Genomic DNA, 17749 nt, shown 5'->3' with positions numbered 1-17749 from the left:
ACTTCCAGTATTTCTTCTTCTCTGTCTTCTTTGTCTTGCATTCCTGTTATGCATGTTACATCTTTTGACATTGTCTTTCAAGTCTTAGATGATTTATTATTATTACCATCATCATCATTATCATTATTTTATTTCAATTTCAGTTTGGGAAGTTGGTCCTTCTTCAAACACACTTACCCATGTCCAGTCATCTTATAACCCTGTCAAAATCATTCTTCATTTCTGTTACAGTGTTTTTAATTTCTAGCATTCCTTTTTGATTCTCTTAGAGTTTTCATTTCCCTGCTTACATTACTTATCTGTTTTTGGATGTTATCTGCTTTTTCTAACAGAGACCTTAACATACTAATCATAGTTATTTTTAAATTCCTGAGCTGGTAATTCTCATATCCCTACATATTTGAGTCTGATTCTGATGCTTTCTTTGCATCTTTAGACTTTTTTTTCCCCTTCTACCATGATTTTTTTTCCTTTTATTTTATTTCTTTTCAGTGCTCCAAAATTCATTGTTTATGCACCACACCCAGTGCTCCATGCAATACGTGCCCTTCATAATACCCATCACCAGGCTCACCGAACCTCCCACCCATCTCCCCTCCAAAACCCTCACTTTGTTTCTCAGAGTCCATAGTCTCTCATGGTTTGTCTCCCCCTCCCGTTTCTCCCCATCTCACTTCTCCTTCTACCATGATTTACGATTATGTTGAAGACTTAAAATGATGTATCAGGTATTACCACCTGACCTAAACAGGCTTTAGTGTGAGGTTTTATATTAATTTCTATAGGAGTTGGGCTGGGTTTAATATTGTAGTTGTAGAAGCCAGAAGATTCAAATTCCTCTATTGATCTTGTTTTGTCTTCTCTGCTATCTTTGAGGTAACTCCGATAGATTGTGCATCTGACTGCTCTTTGAGCTGCAATCTTCTGCTGCTACACTGAAGTCTTGTTTGTACAGTTGTTAGGTGAAGGAGAGGGAAGCATTTCACAATCGTGTGATTAAATCTCTGTCTTTTAGTGGGCCTATGTCTATGGACTTTGACTTTCACAAGTGTGTCTTAGAATTTTTTTCTCCCTTAGGTGAGACAGGAAGTCATCTGGAGTGGGAGAAATGCCATTTTGTTTGGTGAGGTAAGGTTCTAATAGTCTTTTCTCTTAATAGTAGGCCTTTGATATGGATTGCACTCTGAGTGTATTTCACAATGTGAAATTCCTTCCCCTACCCTTGCCAAAATCACGAGAGGATCTTTCTTGGCTCTCCACCATGACAACTTGGGTGGATTCCTAGAGGTAAAACCCATTAAAGTTGTCTCTCCCACAAAAATGCAGCTTTCAGGAATTTCTCACCTCTGGCAAGTTTATATTCACCTTCCAGTATTTCATCAAAATTACCATTAAGTGTACCTATCAGTTTATCGCACCAGTGGACTGTGCTTCAGGTAAGATCTAAGCTGAGACTTTCTGTATTTGTCTGTCTATCCAGACTTCAGTGTGCTGTTTTTCTCCACAATTTGTCCTGGATGATCCATGCTAAGTCATTGGTTTTCCATTTTTCATCTTTTTTCTTAGAAGAATGAGAGTGACAACTTGTAAAATTTTTATGTGTCAGAGCTTAAACCAGAATTTTCTCTATACATTTAAAAGCCAAACTTCTTCAGATCATTGTTTCCAAATATTATATCCAGGTTTTACTTCTTGTTCACTTTTTTTTAAACATTTGGTTGTGGAAAAATTAAACACATACAAATAAATAGTACCATGATTCCATGGAGTCATCATTTAGTTTCAACAATTATGAAACATACAAGAGGAAATTGTGATATCTTTTCAAATGAGATGGAAAGTAAATAAAATGCTACAAATTCTACTAGGATTGTGTCAAATTGAGAATCCAACTTGAAGAGTCTACCACTGGCCAAAAATAGGACAGTGTGAGCACCATGAAGGGAACTATTGCAATTGATTGAAACAGTTCAAACTTGTTTAAATCTATGAGTTCATAACAAAAAGATACAAAGCTAATGATAGTGAATAAACTTTATCATTTTATCATTTTTTAAACTGGAAAATAAATAAAATTTGAAACATTTATCCTGTGTTTCCTAATTATTGTTACCAAGTATGAAATATTTTTTTACTTTGTTTTGAAAAATTTCTCTTTAAAATGTAAGGAATATGAGACACTTGGGCTCAGTTGGTTAAGCATCTGCCTTCAGCTCAGGTTGTTATTCCAGGGTCCTGGGATCAAGTCCCAGATTGGGCTTCCTTGCTCAGCTGTGAGCCTGCTTCTCCCTCTGCCTTCTGCTCCCCCTGCTTGCTCAGTCTCAACCTCTCTCTCTCTCTGACAAATAAATAAAAGCTTTAAGAAAATACAAAGAATAGAGCAAGATTAAAATATCACTATTTTGCAACTATTAGTATTTTAATGAATCTTGGCATCAGCGATTAGTGGCTACTAACACTAGAAAAAAAATGGCATCCATCCAAATGCCTTCCTGATGAAAGGTAATTAAATTCCTTGTGAAGTACTCTTACCAAAAATATATAATCTGGATCTAATGCTCTGTAGATGTTATTATAAGTTATAGGAAATAGCACAGAGGAACATATTACTGTACATTGTGAGGATAGAATCAGCAACTCTCAGACTGGAAAACATGATAGGCCAAATAACCCATTAGTTCCTCAGCAATATTGACAGCAAAAATGCAATGAATGGAATCCTATTATACTTAATAAAACATAATAAAGAATGAGAGCGTGCTAAAGATTGTTTTTCAGTTCTGCTTTTTAAGATCAAAAAGTTGTAATATATTTTATGTTTGTTCTTTTATCTTTGTTAATGTTATTGGTTATTTCTTTTTTTAGACAGTTCTGAAGCCCTATAAATATACTTATTTAAGGCTATGTTGTATAGTTGTAATTCTCCAAAATTAGAACTATCATAAAATAACACTAACATCATACCAAAATTAGGAGAGAAATACATCAAATACTACATTTTGAAAAATTATCCCAAGAGTATTTAGAGAATTAAAATCTAATGTAGCCTATACAGTATTGATAGTATTTGCTTTAAAAGAGCAAACCCTTGGAACATTAAAGTACAATTGGATTGTAGGTTTTACCATTTTCAATTCCATACCTGCATTATATTTAGATAATCCCCAAACTGTAGAAGTAAACACTCTTACCTGTTTGCTATAGAATGCATGGATATAGAAAGCATGTAATACAGTTATAGAAGATTGTAGGAGAAATACAATGATGATGATGGTGTTGATAGTGATGATGGTGCTCTCTGGGTTAATATCAAGGATGTGAAAATTAGAATATAAAGCCAGTTTAAAAAATTGAAACTTCCAGGGCACCTGAGTGGCTCGGTTGGGCATCGACTCTTGGTTCAACTCAGGTCATGATCTCATGGGTTGCTAGATCAAGCCCTGCATCAGGCTTTCCACTCAGTGGGGAGTCTGCTTGAAGTTGCTCTCCCTCTGCCCCTTCTTCCAGTTGTGTGAGTGCTCATGCTATCGCTCTTGCTCTAGTAATAAATAAATAAATCTAAAAAAAATTGAAACTTCCTACAATCACCTTTTATACCAAAAAAGATTTCATTTCAAATTGCAGTATCAGGTAAGGAGATCAAAGAACTAAGATGCATTAATTTCCTTAATTTATGTAATAAACTTTATATACTTCCATTATTAAACTTTTACCTTAAAACGTTTGAATATAGAACATGCCAAAAGGCAAATTATATTTATGAAAAGATGGATTCTTTGGGCTCCCCTACCTATCTAAGGCCTAACTAATTTTCTGAAATAACCCGAAAAGAAAGAAAGTTTTCAAAGTGTTGAGTACTGGGGAAAAACATTTTGATTATTATGTTTGGTTCTATTAACATGAATAAAAATGTCCTCTTTTTTTTTACATTAGTTTAAGTCAAAAAAATTTATTTTTCCTCTAAAAGTCATGCCTCCATTACAAAGTTTATAGCTTATAATAGTATCATCCAGCTATTTTGAAATAATGTTGCATAAAATACACTCCAAAACAAAGAGGCAAAAATCAGTCAGCATATGTTCTTATGTTTATGGTTCTGAGTGCGTCTGCAAGTCAGTATGTTTAAACTGGGTTCGACTCTGAAGTTCTTTTTCAGACCACTGGTCTGTAGGACTTCGCTTCTTCCTACAAGTTTAGCTAAGGTTGAAACGGCATATGTTAATATTAGCTAAACGAGAAGTAATAGTACATGAAAGAAAGCCCATTTATGTAAGCATATTTGAACCCCTTACTCTATAATTAATATACAGTAGGCCAAAGTTGGTCACATGGGATGAGACATTGATTCAGGGAGTGGTTAAAAATTGCAAGAAATAATTAAATCTGCCACTGTCCACTCCCTTAGTTATTTATGATCCTTCCACACATATAATTTATTCACTTAATCCCCAAGATTTACTAATCGATCAGGATTTTAAAATCTGCATCAAGTCTAGAATTATTATATGGAGACCTATGAACTAAAAAATCAAGTTATTCTCCATTCACTTATCCAGTGTGATTGTGGAACAGGAACAGGGTCAGTGTAAAAAATACCCTCATTTGATAAGAGAAGAAATAAGAGACTTAGGGGAACCATTAATTCCCCAGGAATTCTGAAATCCTGCTAGGCAAACACTATCATCTACTTTGAGTCTTGATACCTACAGTTTTCTTGATTAGACCCTGGTTCTACTCTCTGGCAGAAGCTGTGGTCTATGGATCTTTCCGTTTGACACTTGGGCATTTTCTATTTATTCTCTTCCTATAAGTGGAGGACTAGAGTTTTTTGTTTGTTTAACATGTTGAGCAGACTGGCAACATGCTTGCAAATGTAGACATCTCAAAATGAGTCTAAGTGGGCAATGGGTGTTAAGGAAGGCACTTGGGATGAGTGCTGGTTGTATATGTAAGTGATGAATCACTAAATTCTACACCTGAATCCAATTTTACTGTGTATGTTAACTGACTGGAATTTAAATAGATACTTGAAATTTTTAAAACAGTGTTTTTTTTTTTAAATACGTATTAAATGTCAGTTGTAGGTGCCCACAAACCTTTTATTTTATTGTTTTTTTTAAATATTTTTATTTATCTACTTAAGAGAGAGAGAAAAAAAGCACAAGCAGGAGGAGGGGCAGAGAGACAAACAGACTCCCCACTAAGCAGAGAGTCCAACACAGGGCTTGATCCCAGGATCCTGAGATCATGACCCGAGTCAAAGTCAGATGCCTAACCAACTGAGCCACCTAGGTGCCTCTACTCACAAATCTTTTGAAGGCATTATTCTTATCACACTTTTGTGAGACCATGTGTTTTACTTTATTAAGAATCTGTTAATTCAGGTATAATTATCTAAGAGGTGTTGCCTTACTTATTTTGGAAGTCTTAAAAAAAGTGTTAGTAGGCTCCCAAGCCCTTGGTTTTGTGTACTTAACAGCTGCAAGAAGGATTTGAAGGCTGCAGAGTTTTTCAAGCTTTGTTCCGAGGCTGTATTTTAACTTTTGAATTATTGCTTGGTGTCTGGAGAGATCAATGATGAGAAAGTTTTATTTTCAAAGCAAGCATGTCCCAGCATTTCTAGTTTCTCCACAGTTCTTAATTCTACTTGTGCATATGCCTGCTCTCCTAGTTTCAAGCCCCTGTAATAGGTTTTTAAATTAATTACTTTTTGTTTCACATTTTAATTTAAATTTTAGTTGATTAACATATAGTGTAATATTGGTTTCAGGAGTAGAATTTAGTGATTCATCACTTACATACAACACCCAGTGCTCATCTTAACAAGTGCCCTCCTTAGTACCCATCACCCATTTAACACCCCCCGCCTCCCCTCCCCTCAGTTTGTTCTCTGTAGTTAAGAGTCTGTTTCGTAGTTTGCCTCTCTCTTTTCCCCCCATGTTCATCTGTTTTGTTTCTTAAATTCCATGTGTGAGTGAAATCCTTGGGTATTTGTCCTTCTCTGACTCACTTATTTCATTCAGCATAATACACTCTAGCTCCAGCCATGTCATTGCAGATGGCAATATTTCATTCTTTTAGATTCAAGCCCCTGTAATGGTTTACTCAGCTTGTGCTATCCAATCCCAAAGCCCATACCATGTTTTTAGGTTTTGGTTTTGGAAGCACTCAACTTCTAGATGCCTGTACCTAGATTTGCTAGCTTGTTGAGTAAATAATGCTCAATAACAATCCATTCTAAACCTCAGTGATCTATAATAACAATAAGGATTTCTTCCCATATTTACAGGTCCTCAGTTCTTTATGAATCAGCTAATTGAGGCCAGGCTTGGCAAAGTGAACCTCTCAACTGTGGTCTGGATGAACTTAGCTCATCACTATGGGACTGGACTTAGGTAGGCCCAACAGGCATTCATTCTGAGGCTGAAGCTAAAAGTGTTCTTAGCTACTTGAGAGAAGCCCTTTTCATGTTAATGGCAGCAATGCTCTGGTCTAAGACTACCTACTCTGGCACACCTGAGTCAAGCTCCCTTTATATCACATCTGATAACTCCCCTTTGGTGAAAACAGTTCATATGGTAAAGCGTGTGGGTGGATGAAAGCATGCATATTTGGGAAACATAATGTAACCTGCAACAATAATTCTACCACTTCTGGTAATTGTTTAATTCTTTTAAGTCTATTTTAATTTATTTCACTAAGAAATTACAGACTGCTTTTAAAATAATAAAACTTAGTTTAAAAAAATGCAAACAAGGCCTCAAACACAAAAACCTGTTATAATCTAAAGCATCATAAGTCATTTAACAATTTACTGGTGGAAATATTATGTTCTCACTTACGTAAACTCTTTAACCTTTGAACACTAATTTTAACTCAATTTGTTCCTAATATGTATGCACAAATAGAAGAATCTCAAGGTCAGTGCTGTCTGGCTTCAAGGAGATAAACATAGCGCAGACTTTAAAACAGATTTACTCACAGTTATAAACCTTAGCTCAGAACCAGTTTCCCCCTTGGGCACTCTTTTGAGGAAGGTCAGTGAAGATATGGATTGTCTTATTTTTGCTAATAGTCTCTTTCCCATTCACATTTTTGGTAATTATTCTCTTACCCTTGTTTAATTGTCTCTTTATCTTCTACCATTTACCTACAAAGAATCCTTCCACTTTACCTTGAAGCAGAGTCATGGCAAATCTGTAACATCTTTATCTGCCTCCTTTCTCTAACTTTCCAGTGAAGGACTGCTGTCCCCATGACTGGACAACAGAGTACAGACAATCTGAAAGAGATGTGACCTCAGGCTTCTGTGTTACTCTTCATTTATACCCTCTTGTATCCCAAGGACAGGTGACAGAACTAATACGAGAGTAATCATGGAAGTTGGCTATCTGTTTGGATCTTCCAGTTAGCACGGAAATAGAATGTTCAGTCATTTTCCCACCCAAGTTTGAGAAAAAAAATAGAAATTCTGCTCATCTATAAATTTATGTGCTCCATGTTCCTCCCTCCCCCTCAACATCTACAGCTTGACATAGCACTCACTCTATTTAATGATCATTGCACTTGCCTTTTGTCTTCCATGGCAAAAACAAGCTGATAGTTCTTTTGCAGTAACATTCTATTAAGCCTGGCAATCTGAATGGTTTGACCAGTATACATCTTAGTTGTAAGTATAGTTAGTTGATTGTGAGGTCTCCTACAACAAAAATGTGGGCCATAATCTAAGGCCTTGTTTGGACTATACAAGTGAAACATCATAATCATCAACAATAACAAAACAATAATGATAACAAACATATATCTAATGTGACTAACAGAGGGTGAACTGACCCACCTGTAGATATGGTCTCTGACTTATTTTCACACTTTAGTCCAGTTCAAAGAATTGGAGTCTCTTCATTGAGGGTAAGGCTGATGCATTGAGGGAGACCTATTATAACATATGAAGTACATAGTGTATATTTTCCTCTTTATCTTTCCTGAAAGAGCTCATAGACATTATCAGGGAAATTAAAATGCCTAGTCATTTCTCAGATTAAGGGACACTGGTCCTGAACTATCAGAAATCCCTGTTGAATAAAAATGCCAAAAGGGAGAATAATGCTTTATGGGGATCAGATGATAAATGGAGTTTTATTTCAAATCCATTTCATTGTAGGAGAGTGTGTCATCATAAGTGTAACTTGGTCCTTTGCCCAGTTCTTAACAGATTAATTGGAATAGAACTAAGTGACAACTGTAGAATATCAATGTTGGCTACCAGATTATGTTGTGAGAGCCATTATTACAGGATGATCAAGTGTAGAACTACGGAATCTCACCCTCCCACATCAAAAGCACAAATTAAAACAGTACTGAAGACTTGGGTTTCTAGGTTGTTCAGTTTCAAGTAGCAGCAGGCCATTATTCCTGCTGAAAGAAACTAGGAACATTTGTATGAATTACTAAAGGTACATTTTCAAAGGCAGGCGATAGCTATGAAAGAAATAAAATCTAGGTAAGCAAAAATTCCACTGAGGAGATAAATTTTCCTTGGTAAACTGATAAACTACAGTCTTCTTTAGACCCCTGTGAATATTTGCTGATTCTGGGCACAGGCTTCGGATCAGACCTAGCTCAAGCAGACTCTGCTGGGGTAAGGAGAAAACCAGGAAGTTTTTAGTTGACATGCAGGGCTAAAATAACAAAGAAAACGGCAGCACCTCCAACGCTTGACCAATTCTCTCCACAGGACATTTTCTGAGTTCTGGTACTATGTAGGAGTCTGGGGAGTTTAGATAAAATTTCTGAAAGCTAGACTGAAATGTCCTGCAATTTGTGGTGCTTAAGAAACTAAGTCCTGCTGGGGGAACCAGCAGGACCCGAGTGCATGGTTGGAATCCCTTCAAGGTATTTGCCAGATTTTGAACCTTCATGAGAGGGAGAATATGAAGCTCTGCTAACGAAATCTGAAGGCAGAGCTTGGTTTTATTTTTAAAAACCTCAGTGTCATCCCCTATCTTCCATTGCAGATTTATCATTTTAATATTTCTAATGACAATGGAAGTGGACTTTGAATGTTTTTCAGATATTTCAGAATTATGAAATTCTAAAGCTCTGCTATGCAGGGAGCACATGTATTGCTGAACTAGTCACCTTGTGCCTAGCTTGGAGATCATTAGAAAGTCACATGAGCCATAAATTGACACAGAACCCTGCTTTATTCAAAGATAGGGCTATTTACTCCATTGGGTTCTCGATGCCTGCTGTTATGTGGCCCAGAGTACTTGTCCCCTTATTTGATGCGCCTCAGTTCTTTTCATTCTTGAGATACTGGCCTGCTTATCACCTCAAAGAAGCTGAGACTGACCAGATTATTAAAGGTAGACAAACCCTCATTTTCTGCTCATGCAGTTTATTTCTGTCTAATCACCTATAACATTTTACAGGTGATGTATATATATTTTTTGTACTTTGGTTTGTTTTTCTGCTGCAGTTTCTCTCTCTAGAAAATTTGCTCCATGAAGGTAGGAACCATTTTTGTGTCTTTCTTCTTTGCATGTGTCCACGGTCCCTAACACATGTCATGTACATAGCAGTCACTGAATAAAACTGATTGGATTAAATGGAATAAATCAATTAATATTATTGTAAAATATTTATTATGGCAGCTCCTATGCTAATTTCCACTTAATTTTTGCTATATACATCTTGGTTGATTCTTGAATTTGTCCAGGTTTCAAGTTTTATTACTCTGTCCCTGACAGAAAACATATATTCACAAGTACACTATATTACATGACTTTTAATGTGATACTATGTTAAATAATGAGTCTAGAAATAAATAGACCTTTCTTTGAATTTAAGTGGTTATTGAACATAACACTATTTTTGTAGTCTTATCAAAAAATACATTCCTTATATGTCATTTGAAATAATTTTTAAGATTAAAAACCTTGTAAGTATTTTCTTAAGGTCCAATTTTGCATCCTAAGTGGGAGACAACAGTGCATGGAATTCCAGTAGTGTTATTCATGACTAGACATCTATTTACAGCTACTCTTTTGATAAAACAGGTCAATGTTAAGCTTCAGTAGGCTGAGAAATTTAACATGATTAGTTCTCATTAATGTCAGAGTTAAGCTTTTTTCTTATAATAAAGGCAGAACCATTCAAACAAGATTCTTGCAGAACCCAAAGATCTGTCACACAGTGATTGTCTTTTCTTGCACCATTAATTTCAGGTCAACTAACAGAATATTAAAGGAAAAGTAGTATAAAAAAATCAAAGTCATAAGGCTTAAAATCTTGTAAATTTAACATTTATGAAATAGATACATATACAAGAACAATAATTTATTAACTGTATGTATTTAATAACAATTTTTAAGGAGCATCATTTTGTTTCTCTTAATATTAGAAAACTATATTCTATTTTAAAAGACAGAGATAGGGACGCCTGGGTGGCTCAGTTGGTTAAGCAGCTGCCTTCGGCTCAGGTCATGATCCCAGCGTCCTGGGATCGAGTCCCGCATCGGGCTCCTTGCTTGGCGGGGAGCCTGCTTCTGCCTCTGCCTGCCATTCTGTCTGCCTGTGCTCGCTCGCTCTCCTCTCTCTGACAAATAAATAAAATCTTTAAAAAAAAAAATAAATAAAAGACAGAGATATATGCAGAAGAATATGTGCTAAATAATGATCACCAACAAACCTAAAATCCAGTGAAAACAATCACAAACATATTGGTATAGCTCTTTCTTGACCTCACTGGTGGTGTGCCTGAGGGTGACAAAGACTAAATCATACCCTTGGGATATGTCGAAGGAAAGGCTCCAGGAAATTAGGGAGTGTTGTGAAAAGGCAGGTTGGAGGCCCAACATTGTGATTTTCACATAAAAAAATTTTGTGACTCACAATTTGATGAAGCTTTTAATAGACCAGGTAGAAACCATTTTAAAATGTATTTAAAATTTAATAAAAATACCATTTCCATAATTAATTATGATAGAATTTTATTTTTTTTATACTTTCAGGATTATAAGTGGAACTGAAATAAGGGTATTTGAATGCAAGTCTTTCTGGAAATGCCTGCTTGTTCCTAAAGGGAAAAGCTGCCAATGAGAGAAGTATATGTCAAAGCATAGAAAATGAAAATGTGATATTGATAGATTAGCCCCTTGAAAGTTTTAATTTCATATTTAGTTTTAATTCCATATTTCATAATGGGAAAGTTTTCAAAGAATTTTTATCAGTGTCAGGTGCCATTCTTTTTTTTTTTAATATTTCTTGCTATATTAATTAAAATGTAAAAATTTGGTTTATATTAAATTTGGTAGTATTGATTTCAATTTATGTTAAATATGTTAGTTATTTTATCATCTTTGGTCAGTTGTTTTTATGTTGCCCCTTTCCATTGGAACGAGAAGACTCTAGCTACAGAGACTGGCCCTTTTGCACTATATTGGACTACATTGCCTCCTTTTTTATAACAGATCACAAAATAACATGAAATTCTGTTCTGTAAGGAACATAATGGGTGTCAGTCTTTCAAACATAGATACAATAAAGTGAGGAGTAGGAATGCTAAATATGAGAAAATGTAATCCCATTCAATTAACATTAAATAGGAAAAAGAAGATAACTTCATATTTATTACAAACATAATTCATTATGAGTATCTAACAACCTATATGCAGTACAGAATTTATTACTAATATATCAGATGCCTTTTAAGCCAGGAACATGTGAAAGAACATAATTGTTGTATGTGTGTGTGTGTCTGTGTAATATATATAATATAACGAAGATCACATCATAGTGTATTTGACCTCTCATGACATGAAAAAAGAGATTTTCATATTTAACAGCTTCATGGCATCCGCAGGAGGTTTAGTCACTGGTAGAAGTTAGAAACCAATTGATTTTTATGGAGTTGAACATTGTTTCTGTTTGAGGCATGTTGAGTGTTATATATCTCTAAGACAACCAAAGAAGTTGAGTACACAATTGAGCATACAGGCCTGTAGTACAGAAGAGAACTCTGGACTTAGATAAATAGTTCAGATTTTGACTGAAATAATAGCTGTGCCCGAGATAACCAAAGGAAAATACATATAGCACTGATCTGAAGCTGGTGGGTCTACAGATTTGTTTTATTTAGCCAATGTAACGTTTAAAAAATTGGCTAGCAAATTAGAAAAATCTGCCCAACTGGAGAATCTATGTTTTACCTTAAAGATAAGCTCTGTTAATTCTTTCTCCCCATGAGTGCCTTCACTCAATCACATTATCTGCGTATCTTCTGGTCACTTTGGTTCTCAAACCTTGTTTATGATGAAAGAGAAAAGTTAGCCTTCCGACTATACATTGGGAAATCTCAATTGTGTGCATTTGATTTGTGGGATGTAATGTGCTTTAGAACAATCCCCATCAAAATATCTGTGGTGAAAGACCAGGCCTCATTGTTTGTGTGTGTGTATAAACATATACAGTAGTCTATCAGATCCATATTGAAATGAGAAATGAATAAAAGATAATTATTTAAATTATGAAGTTATATGAGTAGATGCAATGAGTATTTTCATTATAGAAATGGTACAAATACTGTTTTCATTATAGAAATGGTACAAATACTGTTTTTTAGTGAGGGCTCAAAAAAGTGCAACTATTTAAAAATAGTTGCAATATCATTAATAGAAACACTAGGACCGTAAAAGAATCCTGTACTTCTGTGGGGGGAAGAAAAAAATAAAATAAACCTTTGTAGTGTTAGATAAATTATTAAAAGAATACAAGTGAATGTGGTTTTTATAATATGCCCAACTGTGCTTTATACTGTCCCTTTGGCATTTTTGCTTGCAGTTTTGAAAATTACTGTTGAGTTTTGTGATGGCATGATAAAAAGTAATGCAACTGTATATTGTTCATAAATATTTTAAGAAAAAAATTCTTTTATTTTTTTAAAGAAAGTAAGATGCAACATATTATAGACTCTGCTAAGAGGGTGAAATCTGAGGCCAAATTGCCTGGGTTCAAATCCTATTTTTCAAAGACTTGCTTGTGATCTTGAGCAAATTAATTAGTGTCTCTTTACCTCAATTTTCTCAATTTAAGAATAAAAGATTCATTATGAGAATTAATGAGTTAATACTTATAAATGAGTTATATTTGTATTGGTTACATGCACACTACCTAAAATTATTTTCTGAAGATTATGATTTTATAAAGTCCACTATTTTATAAATTCTAATAATTTATAAACTTATAAATTTTAATAACAAATATTCATAAGTTTTTAATAACATTTAATTTAATAAGTATAAATTTTATTAAAGCCCACTAATTTTAAAAGTTACCCACTATTGATTTTGAAAACTAGATTTTAATATTCACATTGTATGGGATTTTGGTTAAATCATACTCTTTCAACTATTGATTACAAAGAATGTATACAAAAGCATAAATTATATCTGAATTCATCTATTATCTCCAGCTCCAAACAAGGTGTCAGATAGATAATAGACAACTATATTTGTAGTTAATTTGCAAGACTTTCCTGAAGATATATTAGCATAGCAAGGTGGAAATGTGGGCTGAGATAGATGAATGATAGGATACCCACTTCTCTGGATTCTCAGTATTCTTTCTTTCCCTTCTACCCATGCTTAAAACAGTCATGACAGTAGCATCTTCTTCACTACGTGATGCAGGCATCTCTCATGAATCTAAAGATATCTGACCATCTTCCAACATGGATGTTTTAAAATATAGCGTATCAGTAGAAAATTTGAGGTATAGGAAGGTGAACGTATCAGGAGATTATTGCCATTGCAAAGATAGTTTATTATTCACAGTTCTCAAGCTGAAAAGGCATGCCATGCCTTAGGGGTGGGGTCACATGGGGAAGCCCCTGTGTTGATCTCGAGGCAGATGGAATGGGCAAAATGGGTCAAGAGCCATTACTATGATTTCTGTGAGAAGAAATGGGCAAGGCAGGGTAAGCAAGTTTAGAATTGGCTAGTTTAGGGCTCTGGGGCATAAAGTCTGTCCCGATTGTTGGGTACCTGGTCCTGGGGTGATTAAAGCAAGTTCAGTTACAGAGAGTATAAAAGCCCAATAAGGAAAGTAGTTGGGAGTGTGGACTCTGGGTTGGGCTGGTGTGTGTTTGATAAGTGCACCCCCAGGAGAATGACTCGTCTTGAGAAAGTGAGGCGGCACAATGGAGTTGGGAGGCCAAGACACCATGATAGAGGCATATTATCAGGTTGTCCAAAATAAGGCCTGTATGGCACATGCATGTAAGGCAGGTGTTAAAATATCCAGTTCACAGAAGCTAGAAACATGATTGATACATCTGGTTACACCAAAATCTTATCTCCTCATCTATTGTGTTCACATCCACATAAGGATATTCTGTAACCTTAAACTAAGTTGTAAAGGTAGCTGTCACTACTCATATGAACTATTAGGACAAGGGTGGAAAGTAAAAAGAAATAATGTGACCAATACCGTTGGTCAAAGGGATTAGTTCAAATTATTGCTGCAGTCTTCCTTTACTCATTTTATATCCCTTTTCCTCTACTGAGTCTTTTATTGTCAGAGGTCTTTAGTTGTTTGGGTTATTCAAACCGCATTCCTGAAGGCTTGATTTTCAATAGTTTTGCTATTATTGAGTTGGAGATAACATCATTAACTTTTGTGTCTGGACATGGATGTAGTAAGAGGCATCCCAGAGGATTTTCTGAATTCTAAACATAGTTCTACCTGCCCTTATGGTTATTTATTGATATGCCACAATGATAAATAATTTAAAGGATACCCATGAAATATGACATTGTGCTTCTTAAATATCAGAAGTTGACACAAGAAAACTAGTTCCTCATAAAGGAGTTGTTTATAAATATATAAAACCATTTCTGACTAGTAGGTGACTAGAATGTTCTAATGACAATCGATAGGAAAAGAACAAGAAAGCCAAAAGGGAAAGAACTGTCACTTTAAACATCATTCAATAGACACCAAAAGAAACCTCCCATTTAGAGAACAGCAAATGAATGAGGTCCTTTGGCTCTGAGGTGTAGTTGTGGTATTCTAGCTTTACTAATGTTAGATCATGCTGACTCCAGAAAGCCAAGTAGGTCAGAAGACAAATAACCTGAAAACACAGACACACACTCAATACCTAGAGATCTTCCTCATCCAGATCCATATATTCCACAGTGGATTTTTCAGTAACTATTTTACCAAGTCATAGAGGTATAAAGCTACTTGTAGAAATGAAAGCATTAGGTAATCAGGCGCGATGTCATAGTCTATAAGTTCTGATGTCAAGTGTTTGTGTCTTTGAAGTTTTTGAAGGGAAGAAAAGAAGTAGAGCCTTCTTATTTTCCCCAACAGTAAGCAGTGAAAGTACACATATTTTTTTTTTCAAACTGCTCACAATATCAAATAACTTGGCAGCAAAGTTTTTTTCTAGCATATGAATATGTACAGATTTTATAAGCTATATGTATAGATTTTGTGAATTATTTTTTCTGAACTTTTTTTCAGTTTTATCATCTAGAGATCTGCCTCAGCAACTAATCAGGATAAAGACTGATAAGCATGCTCAGAAATGACAGTAATCAAAGAGAATGCCTTAGAGAACCCCACTACAATTATTATTACATAGCAGTAATTATGTAATTTTTAAATAGCTATTGAGCATTGAAATGACATGTCAGGGACTAAGTATGATTTTTATATTGTTTAATTTTCATGGTAAGTTAATATTTTCGGGACCTTTTCAATAAATAACTATGAGAAGGTGCCAAGGTTATAGTTCTACAGAAAAATATTAACTATTTTAATATGTTTTTAGATCCTGATGTTAGTTTCAGTACCTGTGAATAGTGAAAAACATATTTCTGCCTCTGTGCATGTTAGTGCTTTGTGAATCCTAACCTTCTCAGGTAACACAGAAAATAAGGTGACTCAAACCTTCTACCCTCCCTGAGGTACGTTACCCAAGGAGTAGTGTAGCATTGTAACAGGGACACTAGTTATACAATGGTAAAAATTTCATACTGACTTCAAAGTCTTGAGTTTGTTCCATTGTAAACCTCTAAGAATGGGACAAAATTTTCTCCCCAACATTCGTTAAATGTTCAGTGGTCCCTTGGGGCTTACACATATCCTGAGAGGTATAAGAAGGCAACAACTATAGTAGTCAGGTGGGTGGGTACTAGGCAAGGTTCTGGTGAACTGGTATTCATCCCTCTTGCTGGACAGTAAAAGGTTTGACTTTTGAAAAGAACTGGACTTCTCGCTTTGAAGCAGGTGAAATGATAAACTGGCTGATAGCCAGGGTGTGAAGCTGAGAGATAATAGTTACCAGTAGGGTGTTCACTGAAGAAGACCTCTACCCAATTTAAATCCTGAGAACTCAAATAGTCAGTTAAAGTAATGCTTCTCTTGGTTTATGAAGCCAGCACTTTTTTAGGAAGTACTGCAACTACTCTGCCCTTTGGCAACTCCGCTAGCTTCAAATCTCCAGATTCTCAAACCCAACCCATAAGTCATCACACATTATTTCCCTCTCATTTGCCATTTCTTCTTTATATGTTTACAAAGGCCTCTATCCCCCCACCCCCATGGACTTTCAGACAGTAAGTGAAACTGATAACAGTAATCAACAAGTCAACCAAACAACCGAACAAACTTCTTTTTTTCCCCCTCAAACACAAGGTGTAGTCAGCTTCAAACACGTGCTAAAGGTAAGGAAGATACATGGAAGTGCTACCATGAAAATCTGAATCATTTTATAGCAGCAAGAAAAAATTTTTAGGGTGCCTGGGTGGCTCAGTTGGTTAAGTGACTGCCTTCAGCCCAGGTTGTAATCCTGGGGTTCTGGAATCGAGTCCCACATTGAGCCCCCTTGCTCTGTGGGGAGCCTGCTTCTCTCTCTGCTTCTGTCTGCTACTTCCCCTGCATGTGCTCTCTCTCTTTCTGTCAAATAAATAAATAAAATCTTAAAAAAAAAAAAAAGAACATATACTATTCTGTTATAATTGCCAATGCTGCACTGATTCAGTCATTCTAAACCTAGTATCTCCACAGATGGCTCCCAAATTCTTCTTGGGGAAGGAAAGGAAAGGAAGTCAGGAGAAAACAGAGGGGAAGAGAAAAGATGTGGCAGGCATCTTTTGTGACTCAGATGTCACTGAGCAAAAGAGAGAACATTACATTACTCAAGGGTAACTGTTGAGCCAATTCCAATGGCTCTTGAGGTCTTCTCATTCCCACAAACAATAGTATCCCATAGTTCATACTTAACAGGGGCATAAATGCAAAAATTAGCCATTTATCATAGTGTAAGTCATGCTATACTAATTCCTAATTTGTGTTTAACTTCACACATTTCTCAATAAAAAATCCCATAACTTTTTCAAACTTAGTGCCTTGAACATGGTTAATAAATGAAATGTTACATGTGGCACATTTGAAAGAAATGGTTTATACAATTTTATTTTTTCATACATTACATTAAAATATATCAATGATAGAATCATTTCTATGTTACATTTGGTAGGCTTAAAATGTCCCCATAAAAGATAACCATGATCTGATTTTTGGAACCTACTTATGTTACCTCACATGACTAATAATAGTAATAACAAAATAAAAAAGCTATTTGTAGTTATACTTAAGTTAAAGATCTTGATATGGAGAGATTATCCTGGATTATCCCAGTGGACCCTAAATGCAATCTTACGTATCCCGATAAAAGGGT

The sequence above is a fragment of the Lutra lutra genome, chromosome 8 (assembly GCF_902655055.1).
Source record: "Lutra lutra chromosome 8, mLutLut1.2, whole genome shotgun sequence".
Taxonomy (NCBI): domain Eukaryota; kingdom Metazoa; phylum Chordata; class Mammalia; order Carnivora; family Mustelidae; genus Lutra; species Lutra lutra.
The sequence above is the reverse complement of the archived record's forward strand: the minus strand, read 5'-3'. Positions refer to the sequence as shown.